The sequence below is a fragment of the Rhinopithecus bieti genome, unplaced genomic scaffold, assembly GCF_001698545.2.
Source record: "Rhinopithecus bieti isolate Rb0 unplaced genomic scaffold, ASM169854v2 scaffold_18466, whole genome shotgun sequence".
Lineage (NCBI taxonomy): Eukaryota > Metazoa > Chordata > Mammalia > Primates > Cercopithecidae > Rhinopithecus > Rhinopithecus bieti.
Genome location: NW_016809319.1, coordinates 1,349,219 through 1,358,860, shown reverse-complemented (window position 1 = coordinate 1,358,860; position 9,642 = coordinate 1,349,219). Strand labels below are relative to the sequence as shown.

The following is a 9,642-nucleotide window of genomic DNA, read 5'->3' as shown; positions in this document are numbered from 1 at the left end:
TAATCATAAGTAGCCTTTATGATGCTAAGGAAGTTTTCTTCTATTTGTAGTTCATTGGGTGGTTTTTTTTTGTTTGTTTGTTTTTCACGAAAGGGTGTGGGATTTTGTCAAATGCTTTTTCAGTATCAATGGAGGTGATTATGTAATTTTTTTCCATTCTGTTAATGTGGTATATATTACATTGACTGATATTTGTATGTTGAATTATCCTCACATTCCAGGAATAAATCCTACTTTTTCATAGTGTATAATCTTCTTAACATATTGCTAGCCAGGCATGGTGGCTCACGCCTGTAATCCCAGCACTCTGGGAGGCCAAGTCAGCGGATTGCCTGAGCTCAGGAGTTCACAACCAGCTTGGGCAACACAGTGAAACCCCGTTTTTACTAAAATACAAAAAATTAACCGGATGTGGCAGTGTGTGCCTTTAGTCCCAGCTACTCGGGAGGCTGAGACAGGAGAATTGCTTGAATCTGGGAGGTGGAGTTTGCAGTGAGCCGAGATTGCGCCACTACACTCCAGCCCGGGTGGTAGAGCGAGACTCCATCTCAAAAAACAAAAACAAACCCAAAAACATATTGCTAACTTTAGTTTGCTAGTAATTTGTGGAGAAATTTTGTATCGTACTGCTTCAGTATCCTTACTAGTTACAGGTCTATTCAGATTTTTTATTTCTTTGTAATTACATTTTAATAGATTGTTTTTAGGCGCTTGTCCACTTCATCTAGATTATCCAATTTGCTAGCATACAATTGCTCACAGTATTCTCTTACAATCCTTTTGATTTCTGTAAATTTGTAATGTCTCTTCTTTCTTTTCTTTTCCCTTCCTTGCTTCCTTCCTTCCTTCCTTCCTTCCTTCCTTCCTTCCTTCCTTCCTTCCTTAACTTTCTTTCTCTTTATTTTTTTCCGTACAATCTCTGATTTTAATGACAGTCAATCTCAAGGGAAAGCTATGACCACCTCCATGTGAAACTTAAAATGGATATCCTGTGTGTTTGGCCCAGCTACCATAGACATCTCTTGCCCCAGAGTTCCAGTGTATTTTTTCCTTCTGGTTTTTTGGTTCCTCTCTGCCATTGCACTAGCCTCAGGTCCACATAGGATGCTCTCTGCTGAGTATTGCCTTGAGTTACTTCTCCCTCTCATGTTCTAGCTGATGCTACTCATGATCACAGTATCACTTGAGTAGGAAAGAGGATGCCAGAGGTAAAAAACACTACCACAGCATTTTGTTTGTTTATAAAATGTTAGACCCTTGTCCCCTCCATTTTTTCCTCTCTCATATCTAAATTTTGAGACCACTGGCCTCTAACAGTCTGTAGTAGGCCTAAGTTCAAGGTGTCATATGCTTCTCTGGTGCCTGTTTGTGAGCCAAATAGAGAAACACTATGCTAGAGAGAGTGCTGACCAGGAAGATCACATCAAACCAATGGTGACAGAAATTGAACTGCAGTTCTCCAAGGACTTCGGTAATTATGTTGCAGTATTCTAGAGGCATATTCATTCGGATCAGCAGCACAGAGGAGACAAAGTACATGCCCATTATCTGTGCTAATAGCAGGACATTGACACTAGAGGACTTACTGCTAGAGATGGCATAAAATAACTTGGTATGATTGATCAGCAGTCCTCTGATGGATGTGGCAATGATTATTCCAACAAGAATGGAGGAAATGTGTTGGGACCAAAACTTCACATCACACTGGATTCCCAGATAATTCACAGTGATCTCAATGACTCTCGTGACAGGATCCATTTTCCCAACTCGATCAAAACAATATTGATTGTTGCCATGAAAATTTCCAAACACAGTAAATAGAGAAAAGTAACCCAGAAAATTAAAATATTTCCCTTTCAAGGTTTTGGAGTATTCTGTTCTCTCCTTGGTAATATACAGATCAGCTGTTTCTAGAAAAAGCTGCCTGCTTAGTTCTTCCAAAGCATCCACTTCCTATTGAGTAAGTGGTAATACTTTTATCATTCCCCAGAATCCTGATGATTTGTTATGTACCCCCCCTTCTGGAACATTGGTCTCTGTGCCATTGCCATCCTTTTCTTTTTGGTTATGATCATATCCATGGTTTGGAGCAGTCGCTATTCTAGGGCTACAATATCTGTGTCAGTCACATTCCTGAGGAAGTAAGACATGAAAGTGTATGGGCAGTAGACAGCACCAAATCCAGAAAGGAGAGCCGTGAGAGTAACTCCAATCACACCAACCCAGCTGATGAACTGTTCTATGGATAAGATCCCATGTTTTGGGCTGAGAATGGGAAAGGAATCTCCTAGTTTCCAGAAGAAATAGATAAAGGTCAACCACAAGAGACAGGAAAAAAGCAGTCGTTGTTTATGCACTAAGACAGAGGAGACAAAAGTAGTCCGATGTTGCCCACAACAAAATAGCCAGTGTAAAAACGCACCATGAAAGCCAGGATCAGCAGAATTACACAGTTTCATTTTCCAGTGAAAATAACGAGAGCGACTATTCAATACGCCTAAGATTTCAAACATGATGAGCTCAAACATAGTGCAAGAAAATGCAAACAGCACAGAGAAGGTCACCCGTGCAACATACTGACGCACCTCACAGTTCTTAAACAATTGGCGCATGAAGAAAAGCCACCCAAATTAAAAAAAAAAAAAAAAGTATCTGGGAGGTAATCATGATGTTGGAATCTATCAGGAAGCCTATGGTGAAGTGTAGGGAGGGCTCCTGCCTCCATTTCCCACTTCCAAGGCCACGGTACCCTGGGGCCACCAGCCTCTTACACAGGCGCCATTCGCCCAGGTGCCGCCTGCGGCTGGTCAACCCGACGCCATCAAGCTGCGCCCCAGCCAGCCAATCAACGTCTATGTCCTGAGCTTCCCGCCTCCGGTTCAGCTTAGGTGGAGCAGACGCCTCCACTTTCATTTCTGATTTCAGTCTTTTGAGTCTCCTCTCTAATTTTTCTTTCTTTTTTTTTTTTTTTTTTGTGAGACAGAGTCTCACTCTGTTGCCCAGACTTCAGTGGCGCGATTTCGGCTCACTGCAACCTCCGCCTCCTGGGTTCAGACGATTCTCCTGCCTCAGTATCCTGAGTAGCTGGGATTACAGGCGCCGCCACTGTGGTCCCCTAACTTTTGTATTTTCAGTAGAGACGGGGATCTCGCCATGTTGGCCAGGCTGGTCTCGAACTCCTGACCTCAGGTGATCGCCCACCTTGGTCTCCCAAAGTGCTACGATTACAGGCGTGAGCCACTGTGCCCGGCCCTTTCTTCTTTTTTATCGGTTTATTTAGCTAAATATTTGTCAATATTGGTGAACTTTTCAAATAACCAACTTTTGGTTTCATTGATTTTCTATATTGTTTCCAGCCTGTACTTTCCGATGGCCTGCTTTTCCTGACAGCCTGCCCTATGGATTTAGCACTTACTAGCCAGGTCCACAGTTGCATAAGCCAATTCCTTAAAAAAAAAAATAAACCTCTCACATATAAATATTCACCTGGATGATTCTCCACAAACCGAATAAACCCCGCCTACCAGCACGCAACTCAAGAGCACTCCAAGTTCCTTTCCAATCACTATACAGAGGGAACCACTATTGTGACTCGCTCCCTTCAACCAGTGCGAAGGCAAGGTCTTGCTTTGTAGTCCAGGCTGCAGGGCAGTGGCGTAATCAGCTCACTTGAACTCCTGGGCTCAAGTAATCCTCCCGCCTCAGCGTAAGCCACTAAAGGCCGGCTAATTTTTAATTTTTTTTTTTGTAGAGATGGGGTCTTACTGTGTTGCCAGGGCTGGCTTCTAACTCCAGGACTGTCTTCTAACTCCTTGGTTCAAGTGATCCTTCCGCCTCAACTAACTAAAGTGTTGGGATTGGAGGCGTGAGCCACTACGCACCGAATCACTGAAGCTGTATTGTATAGACATAGCTCCTTTTTTTTTTTTTTGAGACAGAGTTTCCCACTTTGTTGCCCAGACTGGATTGCAGTGGCGCGATCACGGCTCACTGCAGCCTCTGCCTCCCGGGCTCAAGAGATTCTCCTGTTTCAGCCTCCCGAATAACTGGGATTACAGGCGCCCGCCACCACGCCTGGCTAATTTTTGTATTTTTAGTAGAGACGGAGTTTTACCATGTTGATCAGGTTGTTGTTGAACTCCTGATCTCAAGTGATCCACCTACCTCAGCATCCCAAAGTGCTGGGATTACAGGCGTGAGCCAGCGCGCCCGGCCAGCACCTTCTATTCTGAGATCTTCCAGGGTATATTTTTCTATCGTGTAGAGGTTACTATTTTGCCTAACAAGCAAAAGGTTTTTGGATAAAAAATATGACGCCTTTTCTTTTTGTCATGTTGCTTCTGTGAGCCTCTGTTTGAACTGATAGAATCTTTGCATATTATTAAGCATAAACACGGAAAGACTTTTTGTATTCTCTCCTTGATCTTCAGCCATCTCAGGAACCTTTGTCCCTTCTTTGTCCTGAGCTATGTTGTTGAACCCTGAATCCATTACCCTCTTTACTTTTTTTTTTTTTAGACAGAGTCTCACCTTGTTGCCAAGGCTGGAGTGCAGTGGAGGGATCTCGGCCCACTGCACCCTTCTCCTCCTGGGTTCAAGCGATTTTCCTGCCTCAGCCTCCTAGGATTACAGGCGCGTGCCACCATGCCCAGATAATTAGTAAGAGACCTGTTTTCGCCATGTTGGCCAGGCTCGTCTTGAACTCCTGACTTCAGATGATTCGCCTGCCTCAGCCTCCCAAAGTGCTGGGATTACAGGCACGAGCCACCGCGCCCGGTCGCTCCCTTTCTTTTTACTCTGTGTTTGTCTGCAGGCTTTGAGAGGCCCAGGTGGTGCCTACTCGAGTAGGTGCCAATGTGCAGGATCCCATCTGTGCAATACAGGTGAGTCTGGCTTCCTTGGAGTCTCGAGAGCAGACCTTTGTCAACAGTTTTCTGCAGAGAGTTTCCTTGGGGATCTCGAAAAAGGAACAGGGCTCCGTTTTGAGCAAAGTGGGGAACTGGACATTCTTTACCCTGAATGACAGAAAGGAGTTCAAGAAATAGATACGTGGCAACCTCATGTGGATGTGTGAACTGATACTTAGAAACTGTCAAGGCTTTAAAGAAATTATATCCCGGCCGGGTGCGGTGGCTCGTGCCTATAATCCCAGCACTTTGGGAGGCCAAGGCAGGTGGATCACAAGGTCAGGAGTTCAAGACCAGCCTGGCCAATATGGTGAAACCCCGTCTATACTAAAAATACAAAAATAGTTAGCTGGACGTGGTGGTAGTCTCTTGTAGTCCCAGCTACTTGGGAGGCTGAGGCAGGAGATTGCTTTAACCCGGGAGGCGGAGGTTGCAGTGAGCCAAGATCGTTCTGGGGAGACAGAGTGAGACTGTCTCAGACAAAAAGAAAAAAAAATTATATATTGGCCTGGCCTCTATGGGGACCCCTAATATTGGCATTATGAGCACGATGCTCTAATCAAGTAAACTGATCAGTTTTAACTAAGAAAGTTTTCTTTTTTTTTCTTTTTTGAGAAAGGGTCTCGCTCTGTCGCCCAGGCTGGAGTGCAGTGGCATGATCTCGGCTCACTGCAAGCTCCGCCTCCTGGGATCACGCCATTCTCCTGCCTCAGCCTCCCGAGTAGCTGGGACTACAGGCGCCTGCCACCACGCCTGGGGTTTGACCGTGTTAGCCAGGTTGGTCTTGATCTCCTGACCTCGTGATCCACCCACCTCGGCCTCCCAAAGTGCTGGGATTACAGGCGTGAGCCACCACACCGGGCCGAAAGTTTTCATTTTCTTTTTTCTTTTTTTTTTTCAGAGGAAGTCTCGCTCTTGTCCCCCAGGCTGGAGTGCAATGGCACAATCTGGGCTCTCTGCAACCTCCGCCTCCCAGGTTCAAGCTCTTCTCCTGCCTCAGCCTCCTGAGTAGCCAGGATTACAGGTGCCTGCCACTATGCCAGGCTAATGTTTGCATTTTTAGTAGAGCCGGGGTTTCACCATGTTGGCCAGGCTGGTCTCGAACTCCTGACCTCAGGTGATCTGCCTGCTTCAATCCTTCCAGACTGCTGGGATTACATGCATGAGCCACCACACCCGGCTCCATTTTCTTTTAAGACTGCATTAAACCATCATTGTCATGTAAAGTTTCACTATAATAAAGGAAGCAATTCTCTCTTTCCATATCCACCTTCCATAATCCCCAGGTCACATCTCACCTGTGTCAGTAAAGTCTATCCAAATGATTGTAAGTTACTTGTTTTAATAAGGAAATACAAAGACAAAAACCTATTTTGTTTGCAGTTCCCTCACAGAAAATCCAATCTCTAAATCCAAAACTCACAGATTTGAAGGAGCAAGTTTCTGTTGTTTCACTTGTTTGAATTTGGCCCAGAAAATTCTTAGAGAAGGTGCTAGCTGGGGTGAATTTCCTCTGCATCCCTTGTGAAGTTCTGGAGCTGATCAAGGCCACTACTCTTGATTCCAAGGGCTGGATTCTAAAAGCTGGAATCAGAGCATGAGTGTCTTGTGGTTCTGACTCCCTGAGTCATGTATACACCCTGGATTCACAGGTCCAGGTCACTACTGACAGATCCAATTAACATGGAAAGACATTCCATGTGGGTCTATCTTTTTTTTTTTTTTTTTTTTTTTTTTTTTTTTTTTTTTTGAGACAGAGTCTCACTCTGTTGCTCAGGCTGTCCAGGGGCACAATCGCGGCTCACTACAACCTCAGCCTCCCGGGTTCAAGCAATTCTCTGCCTCAGCCTCCTGAGTAGCTGGGATTACAGGCACCTGCCACCACACCCAGGTAATTTTTGTATTTGTAGTAGAGATGGGGTTTTACCATCTTGGCCAGGCTGGTCTTGAACTCCTCACCTTGTGATCCACCCTCCTTGGCCTCCCAAAGTGCTGGGATTACAGGTGTGGCCAGGCGAGAGTGCAGTGGCACAATCATGGCTCAATGCAGCCTTGACCTCCCAACTTTCTGGGCTCAGGCAGTCCTCCCCTCTGTTTATTTAGAAGTTGCACAATCTCAGCTCACAGCAACTTCTGCCTCCCTGGTTCAAGAGATTCTCCTGCCTCAGCCTCCTGAGTAGCTGGGACTACAGGAGCCTGCCACTATGCCTGACTAATTTTTGTATTTTTAGTAGAGACAGGGTTTCACCATGTTGACCAGGCAGGCTACTCTCAACCTCCTGACCTCAGGTGATCTGCCCGCCTCGATGTCTCAAAGTGCTGGGATTATAGGCGTGAGCCACTGGGCCTGGCCCCTCCTTATGTGTGGGGAAAAGAGAGATCAGACTGTTACTGTGTCTATGTAGAAAGAAGTAGACATAAGAGACTCCATTTTGTTCTATTTTGTATATATGGCATAATGTATTTAACTGATTACCTAAGATAAATAGCTTTTTCTTAATCTTTCTATTACAAATAATATCAAGTGAATAATTTAAACATAATCGTTATGCCTGCAAGCATCCTTTGCACACATGTGAAATGCACATCAAGGGACATATGATATATACATTTGAAATGTTGATGGATTCTGCCAAATTGCCCTCTGCAGCGTGATTTATTTCTTTGTGGTGAGCACAATAAAACAGGATCCTGGCCATACTCAATATCACACTTGCACAATATTAGATTATCTGTTGCAACTATGAAGCAAAATTAGGCAATCCATGAAGACTCTAGAAGAATAAAAAGTGGCTGGGTGTGGTGGCTCATGCTTGTAATCCCAGCACTTTGGGAGGCTGAGGCTGATGGATCACCTGAGGTCAAGAGTTTGAGACCAGCCTGGCCAACATGGTGAAACCCCATCTCTACTAAAATACAAAATTAGCCGGGCGTGGTGGCAGGCACTTGTAATCCCAGCTATTTGGGAGGCTGAGGCAGGAGAATCGCTTGAACCCTGGAGGCGGAGGTTGCAGTGAGCCAAGACCGCACCAATGAACTCCAGCCTGGCCAACAACAGCGAAACTCTTTCTCAAAAATAAATAAATAAATAAATAAATAAATAAATAAATAAATAAATAGTAAGGTATTCTAGCCATGAATAATGCTTGAAAGATCATGCTATACAAATAAAAAGCTCTGATCTCGGATTGACCTAGATGAGGTTGTAGGCCAAGGCAAAAATTACACTTCTACTGCAGAGATTGAACCCTGCTTCATACAAAACAAAGGATACTTGAAACTATACTAACGCTAGGAAGAAAGACATGATGACAAGCTAAGAGTGTCAATTGTCAGGACAGGCATAGTTGGAGTTCTGGGTTTTTCTGGGGACAGAATTACTGGGAAATTCACTGATCTCCCCCACATGCAGAATAATCTGCCATCAGATTCTATAAAACAAGTTTTTCTACTTTACTTTGAAACTCTGAAGAAGACAGCCCCACAAAACATTATCACATTGCAGAAAATTTTGCTAGATCATTAAAGTAAAGAAGTGTTAATTAACAGTAAATAACTTGTTAAACTTAAATTTTCCGTCCGCTCAAAATACCTTCCCTTCTTCTTCACCACAAGTTTACTCAAATTTTAGATATACCTCAAGAATCTTCCCTGGGAGGTTTCCTCAGAGCATTGTGAGTTAGATGTCCTTCCTCTGATTTATCACGAGAAAAATATTATATGTATGATTTTCTACATGGGATAAAAGTAGGATTTAATTCTTAAAAATATAGATCTTAGATTTTGCTGTACAGGTATTAAGTGAGTTTTATTTTGCGTAGCTTTTGTCTAGAACCCAGTAATCCCACTTCTAGGAATGTCCCTCAATGACATTTCAGCTTATCATTCTAGTGGATTAAATGAGACTAATCATTGTAGTGATATGGGGTAACAAAGTTGAAGCAACCTGCATGTCTGTCATCAGAGTAGCTGGGTATACATTTCATGCTGTGCAGTAGTCACAACTAATGAAGCAGCTGCGCATGCACCAAGATGGGTAGATTTTTCAATTTGAAGTAAAATCTAAGAAACAAAAACCAAAAGATCAAAACAAACAAACAAACAAAACAAAAAGCACAATACCAAGGTTAAAATTATAGCAATACGTAAAAAGCAGATTGAGTGAGAGGATAGCTGAATAGGAATGGCAGGGAACTGTGTGAGAATCGGAAGAAGCTGAGTCAAGTGGTCCTAATTTTGCCTGTTGTAAGACAGCTGCGTAGCACTGTCCCCTGCCTTCTTCCAGCACTGCTGATCTGGAAGATAACCAGTCACAGGCAGCCCCCTGGCCCCATCTCACTCCACAGTCTCTCCCTGCGAGCATTTCTCTGCAGAAAGGTGGTGGAGGTCTCCTGGGCACCTTCCTTACAAAGTGGGTTTTAAAAGTCATTCTCTGTAATCAAGAAGTGAATGTCTGTGTGCATTGAAAGGACAGAGAAACAGTCATAGGACTGTATAACAGTTTTGAAATTGAAATCAAATTTCTGTGTGTTCTGCCCGAGGTTTATTGGCCTGGCGTTTGTGAGATTTTATGTCCCTGGGGAAAGCCTTCCTGGATCTTGAGTCTAGAGTTTTGGTATTTTCGGTTTTGTTACGTGGAATGTATAAGGAAAGGGGAAAAGCGCCGCAAATATGACAATGGTTTTTTTTTTTTTTTTTTTTTTTTTTTTTTTTTTTTTTTTTTTTTTTTTTTTTT

At 43.7% G+C, this 9,642-nt stretch overlaps 1 pseudogene; it reads right to left on the bottom strand.

Moving 5' to 3' along the window:
* Positions 1-1,335: 1,335 nt before the first annotated feature.
* LOC108540119 (Golgi pH regulator pseudogene) lies at positions 1,336-2,682 on the bottom strand (annotated as a pseudogene).
* Between the last annotated feature and the right edge of the window lie 6,960 nt (positions 2,683-9,642).